At 36.9% G+C, this 18,949-nt stretch overlaps 1 long non-coding RNA gene across 1 annotated transcript; it reads left to right on the top strand.

Moving 5' to 3' along the window:
* Positions 1-5,300: 5,300 nt before the first annotated feature.
* LOC131249938 (uncharacterized) lies at positions 5,301-6,906 on the top strand. Its single transcript, XR_009172916.1, has 3 exons — positions 5,301-5,382; positions 5,454-5,500; positions 6,746-6,906. It is a non-coding gene; the product is annotated as an uncharacterized LOC131249938 (long non-coding RNA).
* Positions 6,907-18,949: the final 12,043 nt, after the last annotated feature.

Below are 18,949 nucleotides of genomic sequence, written 5' to 3'. Positions count from 1 at the left end.
TCCTCCTATATTGTAATTAGTCTTTAGTGAGATCTAGACTCTTCATTTAGTTAGTCCAATTGTTATGGATCAAGAGTTAAACATGGATTAGACGAACGACCCAATATTCTTCTTATTGGTCAGTAGTCTGTTCTTACTCCTTTTTATGATGCTACTTCTGTTCAATTCTTACCAGATTTTATGACTAGAGTAGATATGGTCATTGATGAATTGGGAGGTGATATGACAATCTAATCATCTCCAAATCACACATAGGTTAGCATGCTTCATACTTGTACAGTTTTTTTTTTTTTTATTACGGAAAATGAAAGCTATACATGGTGGACTGTTAAGTTGTACAGTGAAGAATATACAACCATTTTAGACTGCCGAAATTTCGGTGTCCATAACTTCTTGGAAAACTACTGTTTTGTACTTATGATTTACTTTCAAGTTGATGTTATGCGTTGTGAAACTAATTATATTGATGTAGCTTATACCCATTATATCTCACGCAAAACACAAATATCAGCTTGATCCAAAAGTACTTTTGTTCTGTGGATTGACTACACTTATGTTCTGCTTTTTGTTTTCAGGCTTGGTCACCATTTGTTGTTGGCTTGGAAAATGCTTATTCTAATAAGGTTGCAGCTTCCAGAAATTACACAGATTTTAAGCTCTGGTAGCTGATCTTCTGTAGCCTTCATTGTCAAAAGATTCATTCAAGTCACATGTTCTGTGGAAGAATATGGTCAGGCATATCATCATGTGATTTTTTCTATTTTTCCGTTTTCCCTTTTAATTTTTTAAAAAAGAAGAACACTGCATATACTCATTGACAACGTCATCTCTTGCCTAAGTCCTATAATTGCTCTTTGGACCAGCTTCTGTTGAGAAGCAAAGGATAGCTGAGGAGGTTGCATCATTGCTAAAACTGAGTGATGATATTGACACCATCCCCTCTGAAAGGTCAGTTAAGAATTTTCATTTTTTAAAAAAAAATTGCACTATAGTCAAAATTATAGTTGGATTTGTTTATGTGAGCTTATTTCTTAAAAGATGCGTGCATGCAGTTATTTAGGAAGAAAAGAAATTTTGAAAAAAAAATGAAAAGAATTTGAGAAGACAGTACAAAACTTACAAAACATCAAGAGCTTGCATGAGTCCTATCATCTTCCTAGTAAGCCTATTTCCCTGAAGAGACCTAATAATAGAAAGTTTTTTTTTTCATTAGGGTCAGCACACCATTATCAAGAAAAACAAACCTAATTAAATGCAACAAGAATGGATGACAACTGGAGCAAAAAATAAAAGAAAAAAAGTTGCAGATTGTCAGCTGTAATAGAGATTCAGTGGAGTATACTACAGCAAGCAGTTTAACTAGAAGAGTTCGAAAATATCAATAGCTGAATGATTCTAGTTGGTTGATTAGTAGATGAAACGAATAGTTATTTGTAGATGAAAAGAGATACAGCAGAGCTTTTGAGAGATGGAAACATACAATGTAGCTACTTGCAGGAAACCAATGTTGTAAGGAATCTCTCCAGTGATTTGATTGTATGAAATATCCCTTGAAACTGAGCAGTTCATCTTTCCTTCCTTTTCCCCTTGTAGCCTTTTTTTTTTAACTGATCTATTATGCTAGATTAGGAACAATTTGAACTTGGTTTTAACAGATTCAGGATGCTTGATTAGGAGCAGCAACTTAGCTCATTTTTTAAACCAGATCTAGGATGCAAGTTTAGGCTGATCTGATCTTGGTTTTTAACAGGTCTAGGATGTCAGGTTAAGAGCAATCTGTTCTTTGTTGTTTTTCAATATTTTACTATTTCTTTTATTTATCTTTTCCAGAAATATGAACATAGTACGAAGTTTTTTTTTTTTTTTTTTTTTTTGAAAAGGAACATGATATGAATATCAGTTCATGGAACGTGCCATGATACACGTGAACCCACTAATGCATCGTTTCCTTTTATTTTTTATTTTTTTAGAGAGAGAGAGAGAGAGGAATATGTGTAATTTTCTACATTTTATTTTCAATTGAAACCCGTAAATACTATTTTATCAAGAAGAAAACAGGAAAAAAGATTAAAATTACAGCACAAAGGTCCCTACTCTGCAAACATGAAATTGAGTGTCTTGATTACTTCAGAAAGATCAGGCATACCTGAAGATTGCATATGCATCACCCACTAGATATAAATAAAATAGTAGAATTCATGTAGTGCAGTTTGCAAAAGGCGTAGAAAGAAAGGGGAAAAGGAAGGAAAGATGAACTGCTCAGTTGAAGATTCGAAATAACCTGATCAGTCTCAAAAAACCTTGAAATGAATTAAACAAACAGAAGACTATCCAATTAAAAGCGTGAAAATATTTAAAGAATCCATAAACAAATTCAAATTCAAATTTAAATATAGTCTAAATTTTTATAAAGCTAAATGCAGAACTTTAGTTGACTGTGTATGATGTAGCTTATACCCATTATATCTCACAGTTACAACAAAGTGGGTTGCTTAAAGGGGATGATCACACGGATCACTTTTTCTGAATCCTCATGGTAAACTTTTTCTGTGGTTTTTATTATGTTTCCATGAGAATCCTCCAGACCCTCACAGTGGTTAAGAGTTTTCCTTCTCTTTCTACCTATAATTTCAGGAAATTTCTGTAGCAAATTGTTTGGCCACTAACATGATTAATCCAAGCTCATTGTCCCTACAAACGCCACAACAAGTCCAGCATCTCTCATTTGCTGTTATTGATATGTATGCAAAGCTTGTGGTTTTAGTTATTAAGGTAGCGATCTTTTCTTCTTTTTTTTCTGACTGAGCTTCATGCAATGAATGGAAACTAAATTGATGAATGTTTCCATCACAGTTTGGGTATCTATGAACAGTATCAGGAGCAATGGGATGATCTGTTGCAACCCCATGTCTGAGTTCTCTCTTTCCCTGAGGAAATACCAAGTTCATCATTCTTCTCTTCCCTCAAGTGATCATAATAACCATGCTCTTGTCCTGAGAATCCTAAACCATGATGGGATTAGTTCACTCTAACATGAAAAGTCCCATTTTGTTAAAAATTTGCTATTCGTAAAAACAGTACAATGGGACAGTCACACTCTAAAATCCAAAAGCATTGTTATTTGCAAGTCATAATTCTTTGGATGCTTTTGGGAAAGCACTCCACGAGTCTGTATTGGATGCTTTTGGGAAAGCAGGGCAGAGTGAAGAAATTGAGCAGCTATTTGAAGAGAAAATGGGTATGATTGCCAACTCACTACCTGTAGCTCCTCAAGCTGAACAGGTAGTAGCTTAATCTATTTTTGCTAGACCCAGTATCACAACACATTGTCCTTCATGTTTTTGAGTCGAGTGATGAAAATGGTGGTTCATTGTATCTTGGATGTTCAGTTGACATCAGTCTAAATGGGCGTCCATTGCCAATTAAATTATTAAATGTTGTAAGGGGGTCATTGTTGGGAGTATGGGTTCTCGTCTTAGGTGATGGGTTGTTATATTAAACGTAAGGCGTGTTTGGATGCAAGGCATGCTCAGTTGAATTGAACTAAAGGAAACAAAGAAAAATGGAAAAAAACAATCTTGAATCAGGTATCATTATTCTAATTTGAATGAGGTTGGCATTGCATATCATGTATTTTAATTCAGACTCAAAATCATCTGAATTTGCAGTTTCGGCCTTTTCCCCTCTAGCAGCGTGCTTGTTACTGGTTTTTTGTCAAAGTGAATGCTTTTTTGAATTTGATTGAAATTAAGGGCCTGCTTCCCACCTAAATGAAACGAAATGACAATTTTGACTACTACCCATTTAGCGTATTCATCTTCTTTTTCTTTTTTCTTTTTGCATGCTCCAGGCGGCAGTAGAGATCAGCTGTGAGCCATCTGTCAGGATTTTTTTTTGTTTTCTTAACATAGAAATCGATTGAATTCTTATATGAATTGTATTGGCAGGGTGTTAAAAGAGCTGATCTCACAGAGGATGAGACTGCCTTGCTTGAGCAAGCCCTAGCAATGTCAATGGATGATCCTATATCTAGTCAATCTGGTGATGTGTTTGTGGGAGATACAGATATGTCAGAGCGAGAATGACATGAGCAAGGTGCTTGGAGACCAATCTTTCTTGTCATCTATTCTTGCTTCGCTTCCTGGAGTTAACCCTAATGATCCTTCAGTTAAGGATTTGTTGGCATCTCTCCAAGGTCAAACAGAGCAAAAGAAAGATGAAGATAAGCCACCAAGCAAGGGTGAAAAGTGATGGTGCTCTATAAGCTGTCCATGCCTCCACATGCTCTCCAAAGGTCAGGTTTGTGATATACATACAGAAGGCTCCTAGGAAAGTTTGTGAGAAGTAGACGTCTCTTTTCAACCATGAATGAATTTGATTTAAACAGTTTCAATGTTTCCAAATTATGATGACTTGATGTGAAGCTCACTGATATGCAAGCTGTTCTTGTTTGGGACTTTGATGGTGGCAGCAGCAGTAGCAGCAGTTAGGGAGGTTATTTGTGCATTCAATTAGAGGCCTTGGTAAATTCCTCCTAGTTTGAATTATTCAAACAACCACCTATTGTAGGTTATTTATTTCCAAAGCATTGGTTTAAAATGGATGCATGCCTGTCATCGAATTCTTTGACACGGACCTTGCAAACACGCCATCAAATTCTGAGGTTTTGCACAGTGAATTTGAACATTAATCTAGCTTGAACAGTGAATTTGAATAGTGATTGGCATTGGTATCATCATATCATGATCCTGGTATGAGCACTGCATGAATAATGTTGTGTTCAGTTCATTGCTATCTGAATCTGGGTTCTGTTTTTCATGAAACCAAAAATGGCAAAAAACAAAAAAGAAAAGAAAAGAAAAAGACATGGCACCAATCTCTTCATCAGTGTTTGTAATCTGTCATAGCCTTTAAACTTGAAATTCTATGGAATGTGTAGCTACCTGATTGAGAACTTGTCACTAATGATGGCTTATATATATTTGCAGCAAAACGAATCTGTCACTAATGATGGCTTGGTTTTCAGCCAAATGCTTTCAGCCAAATGTTTTAAATAATATATTTAATTTTAGCAATTATTATGTTTGATAGTATCAATTGTTTCAAATGCCACCCACTGTTTTGATAGAAAGATATTAATATTTTCAGACCTCACCTCTTCTCTAACCTTATCTTGCATTTTATACCAGATGTGCCGAGATCTCCAAGCCCAACTGGCTGCTGCAGAGGCAGAAAGGGTAGCGGCTGAACAGGAGAAGCGTGAAAAGGAGGAATCTTTTTCTTTTTTCTTTTGTTGAATAAGAACTCATCATGGAAAGGGTGGTCCAAGAGTCAAAGAAACTTCAGCAGGAAGCAGAGGAGAATGCGAAGGTAATGATAAAGGTGACAGCTACGAGCAACAAAGACTAATATAATTCATAGCATTGTCTGATCGTCTTGATGCTCTGTTGCAGCTACGGGAGTTCTTAATGGACCGTGGTCGTGTTGTCGATGTATTGCAGTAAGTCTCCATTCCCTCGTTTCTTGAACGCTTTTCTTATGTAGTATATCATGGGATTAGCTATCTGTTGATAAATTTTTCTTGGGTATTTTAGTCCAAATGCAGCATAATCTAACTTTGATTTCTTTGAAAACTTGGCTGGTCATTCATTCATTTCCTAACAATGAAATTCTATCATAACTGGACAAAAAACAAGCGTCTTCTGGTCATAAATGAACTATTATTAGCATTCCTTTCTTGTCACTGTCTTAGTGCGGACTCTTAGTTGGCCCCAGTAGCAGCAGATAAATGGATCTGACTCTGCGACATTGTGATATTGCATTGAAATGTTTCTGCTTTAGCTTATCGATCAGAAGAGAAGGATACACTGTAAAGGCATGTTGTCATCATAGTAGTAGCCTTGTCCCAGCCATTTGGAGTCAGCTTTCACACGGAATGCATGAATCTTGATGTTTTCCTCGGATGAGAATAGTTGAAAATAGAACTTGATTTCTCAAACCTGATGAAGTTTGAAGGATAAATCTTAACTGTTTAAAAAATACATCAATTCTTTTTACTTGACCCAATTTCTGATGAATTTACAAGGATAGAGATGATGTTTGGCCGAACAAAAAGGTGTTTTTGGTTTTGCTAGCAATGGTGCCGTTGGCCTTCACATTTCTGTGACCTGACCATTCACTGGTCGCACCATCATGAATTTGTTCCCAAAGTTCACCTCTGGAAAATCTTGCACATGCAGTTTGACTTTTCCAATTGAATGTGGACATGACATTTTAAGGAAATTGGATTGCTAGACCCCACGGTGATGTTTATTTGTCATCCAACCTGTTCATAAGATCATACAGACATGGATGAATGGAAAACAAGAATATAAGCTTGATCCAAAACTTCTGTGCCCCCTAAGAAATTTTCAACCGTAGTACATTTTATCTGTTTCATGTGGTGTGGTCCATTTAAACAAAAATATAAGCTTGATTCAAAACTTTTGTGCCCCCCAAGAAATTTTCAACCGTAGAACATTTTATCTGTTTCATGTGGTGTGGAACACATAAATCTGGAGCAATGGCTGAACAAAAATCTGAGCATATATAAGGATACTTTTTCAAGGTGATTCACATGCTTTATTTCATTGCCATTGTATGAATGAACTTGTCCTCAATATATGCTGCATTTTTTTCTCTTAAAGCTTCTTGAACATGAAAATGTTTAGAGTCCACTCATGGACGTCTTTCTTTTTTTTCCCAGGATTGCCTCAAGTTCTTAAAAGAAATACCTTCTGCAGCAACAAATGATGCATCTACCAATCCTTTCCAACATTCCAGCTCTATCATGAATCTTTATCTAGAGACAAGTTTTACTCTTTTGAAGGTTTTTACTTCCAAAATTTCTTTTTCTATTACCTATACATAGCGTCATAGAGAACTATTATGCACATGAATATTTCACAGGTCCTTCAAGCCCATTCTGGCTAGCTCATCTCCCACCAACTTTCTTAGGAATTGAGAAGGTTGCAGGCATCATCTATGCATGCTAATCCAAGATTGCAAAATGGTGGAGCTACAGATTCATGAACACATGATGCATCATATCTGATTATTCACTAGCCTCTTCAGATCAACAGAAAATAATCTTTTTTAGCATCTCTGTCCAAACACAGGTCAAAATGTATGATTATTCACTGGCCCTTCACTCACCGTTGTTGTTTAAATATATCTTAATGTTGTTGTTGTATAGAACAATGGTAACAGATTTTTGAAGTGCGTGGAACAGTTGTTGGGGTATGAAGGGTTTAGTTGAATAGTTGCTGTTGTATAGAACAGTTGGTGAAGGGTTTTATAGATTTTCAGAGAGATATTTGAATTTATCTTTGTTCTTTTGTTCTTTTTTTCTTGAATTTGAGGTTGGGAGTTTGGAATTTCAGGTCCTCGGGGAGAGCAATGGATTTCAATGTGATCTTTAGTCTTTCTTCATGAACTGAAAGTGGGTATTTGGAATTATAGTTTTCTTTTTTTCAGATAGAGATTTGAATTTTAGATGTGTTGCTCTTTCCATGTGAATCTGATTTTCTTCTAACATCTTTCTTACCATAGATGGGGTGTTAAGAAGCCTCAAATCATGAAAAATTTTGTCACAATCTTGTCGAATGCAGGTCTTGGGATGGCCATGTTCGGTCTCGGTAAGATCATTGATATGCTCATCATGTTCAGTCTCGGTAAGATCATTGATATGCTCATCATGTTCAGTCTCGGTAAGATCATTGATATGCTCATTCGACGTGAGGGGTGTCATCAAGAAATATGACAGTCCCGAACAAAGTAAGCTTGCTTATTCTATGTACTTGCTATGAATTTCTTAAATCTATATATGCTTTCTCATCACCGTGCCTTATTTTCTTGCAGTTCTTGAAGAATTCTTTCATTTAAGACTTGAGTTCTATATAAAGAGAAAGGTGAGCTTTGATTTAGGCCCCCCATTTTTTCTTTTTGGTAATTGAGAAGATGGTAGTATTGACTTGCTACTTTCATGCAGAAAGTAATGTTGGATAGTCTTGAAATAAAGCTGTTGAGATTGTCTAACAAAGTCAGATTCATCATTGGGGTGGTAGAAGGAGAGATTATTGTAAGTAACAGGAAGAGAGCAGATCTGGTCCTCGAGTTGCAGCAGAAGGGTTTCACACCGTTCCTTAAAACCAAAGGCATTGATACCAGCGAGGCAATGGAAACAGAAGAAAATGAAGAGACACCGGAGGTGGGAATAGTTGTAAGAGCAAGTGATTATGAGTATTTACTATCGATGCCGATTGGATCTTGTTGTTAATGAGAACTTTAAATAGACATATAACTATTATTATGTTGGCATTGTACTTTTGTGAATGAAAATGAATGATTGTGTTTGATTGAATGAATGAATGATTTATCAGGGTGTACTACAATGGTAAGAGTTGCCATTACTAATTAAATTTTCTATTAACAACAAGCATTAGCTACGGCTATCCACCGTAGCCCTTTGTTGAAACCGTAGCTCTTGCTAAAATTAGCTTTTTGCTACGGTTCTCATTCTACTTTTCGCTACAGATAAACTCCGTAGCTGTATGTAATTTTAAACTACGAATAATATTGCTACGGATTTAATCCGTATCTATACATTCATTAGCTACGGCTATTAACCGTAGCATTGTATCTGAAAACTGTAGCTGTTGCTAATTTCAGCCTATTGCTACGGTTGTTGCCCAACTTTTGGCTACAGATATAAGCCGTAGTCGTAAATCCTTGACCACTATAGAAGCAACGGCTACGGCTTTAATCTGTATCTATTATCTATATAGCTACGGTTTATAGCCGTAGCCATAGCTTTTAGACCTATGGCTACGGCACCAATGGCTACGGTCGTGCTACGGATTTTAACCGTAGCCGTAGACTTTTAGCTACGGTTTTTATCCGTAGCCTTTTCCCTGTTTTCTGGTAGTGATAGGCCACCACTGAAAGAGGTATCTGGAGAAGATGTAATACAACAACTGAGTAACATTGGAGAAGTTAGATTTGGTAAGGCACCGCATTTAAAGAAGAGGAAATTTATAGTATTAGAGTATAACTGGAGGAAGAAGAGCATTTTTTTGAGTTGCTCTATTGGAGTGATCTGAACTTGCGATACAACTTGGATGTCATGCATATTGAGAAGAATATATGTTGCAATGTCTTCTAAACATTGATGAACATAGAGAAGAAAATAAAAGACAGTTTCAAAGCTCGATTGAATCTACAAGCGATGGGTTTAAGGAATTGCACTTGCAACCACATGAAAATTCATATATTATACCAGCAGCATGCTACACATTGATAAAACTAAAGAAAAAGTATTTATGTGAATGGTTGAGATCGGTAAAGTTTTCTAATGGGTATGCATCAAATATCTCTCGGTGCGTAAACATTACAAACTATAAGGTATCAGGAATGAAAAGTCATGATTGTCACATCCTTCTACAACGTCTACTACCGGTTGCGATTCATGGATTCCTAAGCAAGGATATCAGTGTGGCGTTGATTGAGTTAGGGATATTCTTTAAGGATTTGTGTTCGAAATTGTTAAATGTAGAGGTTATTAAATGATTGGAGAGGGACATTGTTGTAATCCTTTTACAAAATTGAAAGAATATTTCCCCCTACATTTTTTGATGTCATGGTACACCTAGCGATTCACTTACCGCACGAGGTGAATCTTGCAGGCCCAGTACAATATTGTTGGATGTATCCAATCGAAAGGTGGTAGAACTTATTAAAATTTTTATTCATTCCATAAACTACATATATTCATGTTTTTTAACATATGGTTTTGTGTTCAGATACCTTCACAGACTAAAACGATTTGTGAGGAATAAGCCACGTCCAGAGGGATCCTATAATGCCTCGTACCTTTTAGTACAAGGGTGTTACAGTGGAAGTCTAAATCTATTTACACGTGTGTGGAAACACACGTGACTTACCTTACACATCATCATATAGTGACCCACAATCTATGCATCTCGGCCATCTAGTATAATCTCCATTGATATATTAAGTCATCTGACCCTTGAATTTCAATACAAGGCCATTCGTTATGCGATTTGACGTAAGTAATTTCCCTTGAACGAAACGACAAATAAAATCCCTATCCATAATGATTTAGATATATGTTCTTTTGTAAGAATTGCTTAAAAATGTTCATATAACTATGTGGAGCCATTAGATTTCACAAAACTCATAGATCAACAATAATTACAAAAATGCAATCAACCTATACCCCTAATCACTCCGGAAACCCACTTTGTGTTCACCCATTCACAAAACTGACCATACATCCACCCATATACATGATTAAAATGCTAACCATAAAGCTTCCTTATTTTTAACAAGTCACATGACCATCCATCAGGTTTGGATCCGCGAAATGGGCCATCCGAATATCAGGATGAATCGGTCATTATGAAGATCTTCAGGTTTAAGTCCAAACTACATGGTAACCTATCAATCGGAGGTGTATAAATGTTATTTTGAATTACGAAGTGTGTAAGCCACTAAAGGAGCATCTTGGACATCCTTGGAAGATCGGGGCCCAAACTGGACCAATGGAAAGAACACAAAAAATGAAGAATGCCCACCAAATTTTAAGAAATTCGAGCGGTGCACTCTGACTTAATGGACATCGGAAGCTGGTTGAGAAATGGATGGTAAGATTGTAAATATTCAATATCATTACATGCCACCATTGAAGTTAAAACATACCATGCGGCCCACCCGATCAATGGATCTGTTCTATTTTCAGACCCTTATCCTAGCATAGTGTGTTCGACGCAATGAATAGAGTGGATCGTGAGACTAAAAATAGTATAATTCACTCCACACAAAATGAATTAATTCACATGGACTAACAAATTCTCATAGAGGTTTCAACGGTGTGAGTAATTCACACACTTATTGAAGGTGTGGCGCACCTAGGACTCAGCTCTGATTCGTACTTTGACCCATGTGCCAATACATTATGACAAAGGTGGTGAAGGGAGTAGATTTTCTAGAAGGCAACCACAAATGGACCCCACCTATTTTAAACAGTAACATGGAGAAACATTCGTCCGCACGCTGAAGTTACAGTAGTTTCCACCCCCATGTCCCTACAACATGTGATAAATTTTGAGGACTATTTTAGCTGTTAATGTTCAATTTCATAACAATCTAACCATCAGATCGATGAGAATCTACCGTTAGAGCTAGGAATCGACTCGTATGGCCCACCCGAACCTTAGATCACCCCATCTTTGGTCTAAGGCCCTAACTGGACCCTTAGAACCTAATGGATGGAGTGAATTTCCCCACAAACACCATTGTGGACCCCAACCTTGGCCTGCATGTACACAGCAGGTGTATAGCTGCTATGCACCAGACCGGTGGAAGCGATCAAACCAGCTTGAACCACACATTCCTTAAAAAGAGAGATTTCTCTCTTCTTTTTCTTCCTGCCAGCAACTCACTTGAAAAGAAAAATGCCGTCCGTGCGTTGATCTATGGCCCACCATCAAGCACCACCACGATGATCCAAGCCGTCCATCTTGTAGAGCCCTCAGGTACGACCAAAACCCAACCTCTCCCACATGTGGAAACACGTGTTCATGCACATGCTTCTTAACACAAATAGGCCCTACAAACACAAAACTTCTAAAAATAGAAACTTTATGTTTCTCTTGTTGCTGCCAGGTGAGTGATCCATGTGAGGATCTCTCCTCCAATCATAACTCTCCATGTGGGAGAGGGTTTCCGCCCACAAAGAAACCAAAACCGTGGCCGGTTTCGGTCCTAGGAGCTGTATCTGGAAACAGCTTCAAGCTAATGCAATCTGGACCACCCATTCTCCATCCGATGGTCGGGGGAAAACAAGGTTTTTATATAAAGAGGAGCGTGAAGCATCGAGCAACAGTAGCCTCTCCTATACTTGTGGCCATGCTCGAGTGCGGCAGCCATCTTCAGCTGCCGAACCCACCGGTCTATCCTCCACTAAGCTTCAATGAATCTTATTTACAAGCTTTCAGGGGACCAAATGGACCATCCCTAAGGTCTGGATTAGAGGAAGAAGCAAACAGGTCGAAGCTACCATTATTGGAGGCCTTCTTCTCCGCCGAGTGATAAGTCGAGTGCAGCTGGGCCACATCACGTCTGGCCTGGTCCGGACCTTGCGGAGCACACCAAATAAGAAAGAAAAAGAATGGAGGAGAAACATGAAAGAAAGGAAAGAAATAGAAGAGAGGAGAGAGAGTAGAGTGGGATGCTGTTGCCGCACCCAGTAGTTGCTCACGTTACAACATCACGCCCCACTCGAGTCACGTTGAGTCTTGGCTTGAGTTGGGTCTGGTCTGGGCATTCATGGAGTTCTAGCCGAAGAAATGATGATGTGGAAGAGTGCAGAGGAGGTAGAAAGAGAGAAAGAAGAAAGTGGAGATTGTACCAAGTTGGTGGTGAGTTGACTCGGCTGGAACCGAGTCCAGTCGAGTCGAGTTGGGTTTAGTCTATCCAGATTCACTGCTGGACCTCTCCACATAAGAAGAAGAAAGAGAGAGTGGGAGGAGAGATAGTGAAGGGGAGAGAGAGAGAGAGAGAGAGAGAGAGAGAGAGAGAGAATGAGAGCATGAGTTGCCGAGTTAACTCACCTGAGTTGCGATTAGGGGTTGTTGGAAACGAGTCGGGTTTGGAAGCTGACACGCTATGGGGTCGATTAATGTGGGTAAGCTCTCTCCTAGAACAAATTATTTGATTAGTATTATGATTGGTGTTATCATGATAATTGTAATTATTGAATATGATTAGCCATTTGTAGATTGTGCACGTTAGTATTAGTTATCATAAGCAAAACCACGACTATTAGACATAATAATTTATTTACCGTTTTTAAATATCATCATTGGCAATGGGTTTCACTAATTAGTACCATCATAATGATTATTATAACCATGTTAACTAATGCTAATTATATCATTAATAATAATGATTATGTTGATGTGATTATTTGTACACGAACTAAAATTCAAACCTTAAAATTTGTCCTAGACCTAAACTTAAGAATGAAACCCTAAAACCTAGGTAATCCAAATCCTAGGTTAAGACCTTAATCCTAAATAGTGTATTAGTTTTGAGCTAATTGTAGAATTTCATAACTTATGATAGGTCATAGTATCTATTATCATGACTAGATTCATTATTGATAATTAGGATTAGTATCATTAAGAAACACTATCAACTTCCTTAGGGATTAGTAAAATTCTTGTAATATGGTTATTATCATTTTAATGTTAGTAAATATTCCATTTCTATTACCTCTATTATTTAATAGATTATTAGTCAATGTAAGAACATTAGATATTACATATATACTTGAATATAAACTTGTGAATTATCATTTGATGGATTAATACTCCTATTATGAGTATTGTTTGGTCCATTGCATGATAATAATATTAATAATAACTTGGGATTCAAATCTTAGAATCTAAGCACCAAACTAAAAGATAAAACCCTAACCCTACATCAAAATCATAGGCTATGATCTTAAACCCTAGGTAGTGTGTAGAACTTGGATCTAATGGTACAAGTTCCTGATTTATGATAGGGATTGATTCTAAGGAAACACGTATTCTCTAGCAACACTGGTAGGCAGTTCAAAGTAAAAGGTGATGATTTCTCCCTCTTGAGCTTTCCATTTTCCTATTAGCTTAAGTTATAGTTTTATTTTAATTTATAAATGATATCTCTATTTTATAACCACATGTGTTAATTGTTGGAATTGAGTTGCTACATCACATGCGTATTGTTTATCCTGTATATTTAATTCATGCTATTGGATTACTTGTGGATTACTTCTGGGATTTAAACTGGTACATTAGTGAGAAACCCTCTACTTATAAATGTACACCCATACTTGGGATGTAACTCGATTGATGGTGATTGTAATGGACCTTCGATCTAACAGTTATTAAGTGGTGGTCTAGATGGATCATTGATGTAGGCCTACCATCCTGGGTTGTTGTGTCTAAGTGGTTTTCAAGGATGGTCTTTTATCGAATGGTTTTGATACTCGCCTTATGTGGCTTATTTTGATATCTGCCCTATGTGGTTTTTTTTATATTAGCCATACATGGCTTTGTTTTAGTATTTTCCCTATATGGGTTTGATGTTTTATACTATGCAACCATGCGATGGTAAGCCCCATATATTATAATATGATTGGCCACTAGTTGACGGGGTTCCATTAAACATCCTAAGATGGTAGTCTCATGAGCTAGGGATGGTGGTATGAGACCTATGCCCATGCTGTCGGCCTACGCTGGTGACAAGCCCCCGTAGTGACCTTTGAGATTATTTAAATTGGCTAGTTGTAAATGAACTAATAATGACTTGACTAACCATGCATACATGACATATTCATGATGGCTTGGATCATTATACCCATGCGATTATGCTGAACGTTGCGCTAATGACCAGTCATTCGATTTATGATGATGACTTGTATCATCATGCCCATGCGATTACGCTGAGTGTTACGCTGATGACCAGTAATATTCATGGGTGACGAGCCCAATGTCTGTCTGGATGTTTTACCTGGGACAATGATTTCTAGGGTAACAAGTCCACTGTCTGTCTGGACATTTTACCCAGGACAATGATTGCATTCACGTATCCATGCATATAATAAGACTACATTTACTCTGTTTTTGTTGTCTTGATGTTTTTTTACTATTTCTTACCTAATATAGCAGTGTGTAATCTTGAGGGAAATTCACACTGAGTTGACTACTCATATATCAAATATATAACCGTACAGGTAACACAGGTGGCCTAATTGACATTCATATTTATATTGATAAGGAGCAGGTTATAATTGACAAGGATGCATGATTGTAATTACTAAGGGTTGCTAAAGGATTTCACATCCCAAGATTGTTGTAATTTACTTTATTTCACATATAATATTATTTCATTTTGTAATTGTAAGAATGGGGGCATTGGTTTGTATAAGTCGTTATAGGCAAGCTCTTGTATATTTTAAATGAAACTTGAAATTTTCCTTTATGCTTACTTGTCTGTTTTACGCTCATCTGCATACTCTGATGAAATATATATATATATATATATATATATATATATATATATATATATATATATATATATATATACTTGAATTTGACCATCCTTTAAGGTTAACACTCAATTTTTTGAGAAACGAGTCATATACTCGAGTCCTAAAAAGTCGGGGCGTTACAATCCATTGTTGAGACATACATTGATAATGAGTGACTAACATTTTACTCCATGTATCTTCGTGGCATAGAAACTAGATTCAACCGAGAAGATCGGAATGTTGATGAAAGGCAGGAGCATGAACAAGGACTCATATCTATATTCATACATAACGTCCATCCTTTAGGATCCCCGACGTTTCAGGATATGGACCTTGGAGATCTAGCAAAGGCTAGATTAAGTTTATTGCCTTAATCCATTATTTACAAAATTGTAGGATAAATTTGTCTTGGATTTGAGTGTTTCATAAATTTCTCATGCCGTCGACGACCTAATCAAGGAGCGGTTCAAGGAGTACTGCGGTGATTTATACCAGCGGTACAAGTGGTGCAGGAGCCACGATGAGGCCGTACTGACCACGCCGCCGCACGTGACCATTAACGACTGGTGGATACTCTACGAGAGATTTTCGTCTGAGTCTTTTCAGGTAATATTTACATATTTATGATATCTTAAGGTAACAATTAAATTCGTAATTAATAATAATGTATTATGAATAATGTGTTTAGAAGAGGAGTAGAATAAATTTTACGAACAGGGGAAAGTTGGAAGTGAACCACATAGCTGGTTCAAAGTCATTCGTACACCTTTGTCGCGATATGGTAAGAAGTTATTGGTGATTATTAAGTTGATATATATTTTTCATGCATTTATATTAGCTCTATTGTCATTTCGATTGCGCAGCGAGATTCCGTCACTGGTCAGGAGCCTGGACCAGTAGACCTCTACAGAGGGACTCACTGTCGGCAAGCGACGGGATCTTGAGTACATCCTATAGCCAGTGAGAATTGGGTAAAAATCCTTACATTGTAAAATTTAATTGCATTAAATTATAATAATGTTATTCGTTATGAAAATTCATAGATTTTCATTACAGGCGGTGATGGACGCCATACATAGTCAACCCACTCCCAATGGTACTCAGCGGAGTGAGCCAGAGATCCTGAGCGAGGTGCTTGGCACCCATTCTGGATATGTGCGTGGGCTTGGCCATGGTGTCAAGCCATGGCACCCGCTAGAGCTACCTTCAACCAATCCATCACTGGTGAAAGTGCCCTACACCGAGCTAATATCATAGAGAAAGAGGTTCAGCAGCTAAGGGGCTCCATTGACGAGATCAAAGACCAGCTGCCGAGGCAAATGGAGGAGTAGGAGAGGCAGAAGGAGGAGTATGAGAGACAAAGGGAGGAGCATGAGAGGCAGAGGGAGGAGCAGGAGAGGCAGAGGCAGGAGTAGGAGATGAGGATCAAGGAGAAGCGGGTGGAGCATCAGCGACGGATGCAGGAGATATTATAGGTTCTCGCTGCACGCTTACCCATCAATGCCCCACCACTTCCGCCTTCATCTGATGCCCCACCACCTCCGCCTTCATTTTTGTGATATTTTGTATTTTATTTATGATTTATTTTATATACAATGTTAAACTTATATGTATTTGTGCGTGAATGAATGTAATGTGGATAAGATTATTTGTGTATGTATGGATGTAGTTTATGTTTCGATGGATGTAGTTTATGTTTGTTTGGAAAATTGGGAATGTGAATATAATGAAATATATTGTAACAGGTGTATAATAGGAATTTTTCCCTGTTTTTGAAGAAAAAAGAAAAGAGACTTTTACCTACAAAAATTTTTGTAGGTGAAAGTTTCATTGACATTTTTACCTACGAAATTTTTCGTAGGTAAAAGGTTCATTCACATTTTTTTACCTACAAATCATTTCGTCAGTAAAAGTTTCGTCAACATGTCACAAGTTTTTACCTACAAAAGATTTCATAGGGAAAATTTTCGTCAACATTTGTACCTACGACCAATTTCGTAGGTAAAAGTCCACCGTTTAGGTAATAGTATTAACAGATTATTAGCTACGAAATATTTCGTAGGTAAAAGTCTTAACAAAATATTTCATAGGTAAAAAATGTTGATAAAAGTTTTACCGATGAACAATTTCGTAGGTAAAAGTCTTAACACAGATTTTACCTACGAAAAAATTCAGCGGTAAAACTTTTATCAACATTTTTTACCTACTAAAAAAATCGTTAGTAAAAGTCTTACCATTGCCAACGATGACATTTTTCATTGGTAAAAGCCTTTACCCACGGTCTTTTACCAACGAATTTTTCGTTGGCAATAGATTTTGCTTACGAAATCATATCATGTACCGACGAATTTTTTCATTAGTAAAAGTGGAATTTCCTATAGTGATAGTTATTCATATGGCCAAACTTGACCGAACATAACCATAAATATTATTCAAAATAGAAACAATACTTTTTATTCAATCATCTAATCAGCAGGAGCATGCTTCTCAAAAGCAACAGTCTACTCACAGAGATTCTAATTCCTTTTCAGAACCTGCATGGTTGTCCGATCAACAACATAAGCGAACAACCCAACAAGTAGTTATACACATGATTTATAACAAGATCAAGATACAAAAGCATCAATATATAGATCTGTATGCCAACTAATAAGGTACAATTGTAAATTGAACAACTAGGGTCATGATTGCGCACACTGTCTGGCCTACCATACTCATTCAACTAACACCTACACAAATCCATCACATGTAGGAGCGTATTCACAAGGTTATCTCATGGTTTGTTACAGATAAAGTGTGATCATATAATCTGGCGATGAGTGGCCTACTATAAAGATGGTCAATCTTCTTCCTCGACCTTGACATCAGTTGAAGGAGGAGGCTCTATTGCTACCAACTTGGGTCCATTGGGATGCTCGCTCAAGAATTTAAGGGATACTCATTCCCCGAGTGGTCTGGTGTTCTAGAGAATCAATCATCATATAAGATAGTCGCATAATTAGCATATATCAATAATAATCAAAGGTAAATAAGCATATCAACATAATATGCCATAAGATGCATGCGGGAAAATTCACCCATGTAAGTCACTACTTATCCAATATATTCACTCTTCTTTTACCACTTAGGCTCCTATATCATCTACTTGATAATCTGTGGGCTAAATTCTGATTTTCTTTTTTCTTTTTTACAGTTTTCTCTTTTAAGTCATGACTAAAATTAAATCAACTAGTCAATGCACTACTCTATTTAAGGACTTGTACACAAACATTATAAATTAAAAATAAATAAATAAATAAATAAAACAAACAAGATATAAAATTATCAACAATCTAATAGTTGATTGGTGAAGTTGGCCCCTGATCATTAAATCCATGCCATAGATGGTCCATTCTTCTAACAATATACTTTCTTTATTACAATCTGAACCATTCATCAAGTTTAAAACTCACAACTAAGTCAAGATCTTTATTTAAGGTTTGATGGATGCTAAAACCCATCCGATCCGACCATTGAATTTCATAATTCACTCAATTTACATTTATTAGATTGGAATTTATAGGTTAAGTATGGTGATCTTACTTTCCTTACGTTAACCTTCAAAATAGTTGTTTACACTTAGAATGAACAATTTGAATGGGCCCAATTGAAATATTAACGGTTCAAGTTGTTTATGTTTCTCTTTCTTTAACTTCCATAGCTCGGATCTAAGATCGGCCCAATGGTCTTGGTGATCATGGCCAGATCAAGGTTCATATATGCTTTAAATCACTAGATAACTTTAGATATTGAAACTTATTGTAGGCAAGGGAG

Source organism: Magnolia sinica, chromosome 6 (genome assembly GCF_029962835.1).
Source record: "Magnolia sinica isolate HGM2019 chromosome 6, MsV1, whole genome shotgun sequence".
Lineage (NCBI taxonomy): Eukaryota > Viridiplantae > Streptophyta > Magnoliopsida > Magnoliales > Magnoliaceae > Magnolia > Magnolia sinica.
This window is presented reverse-complemented; position numbering and strand designations above follow the sequence as displayed.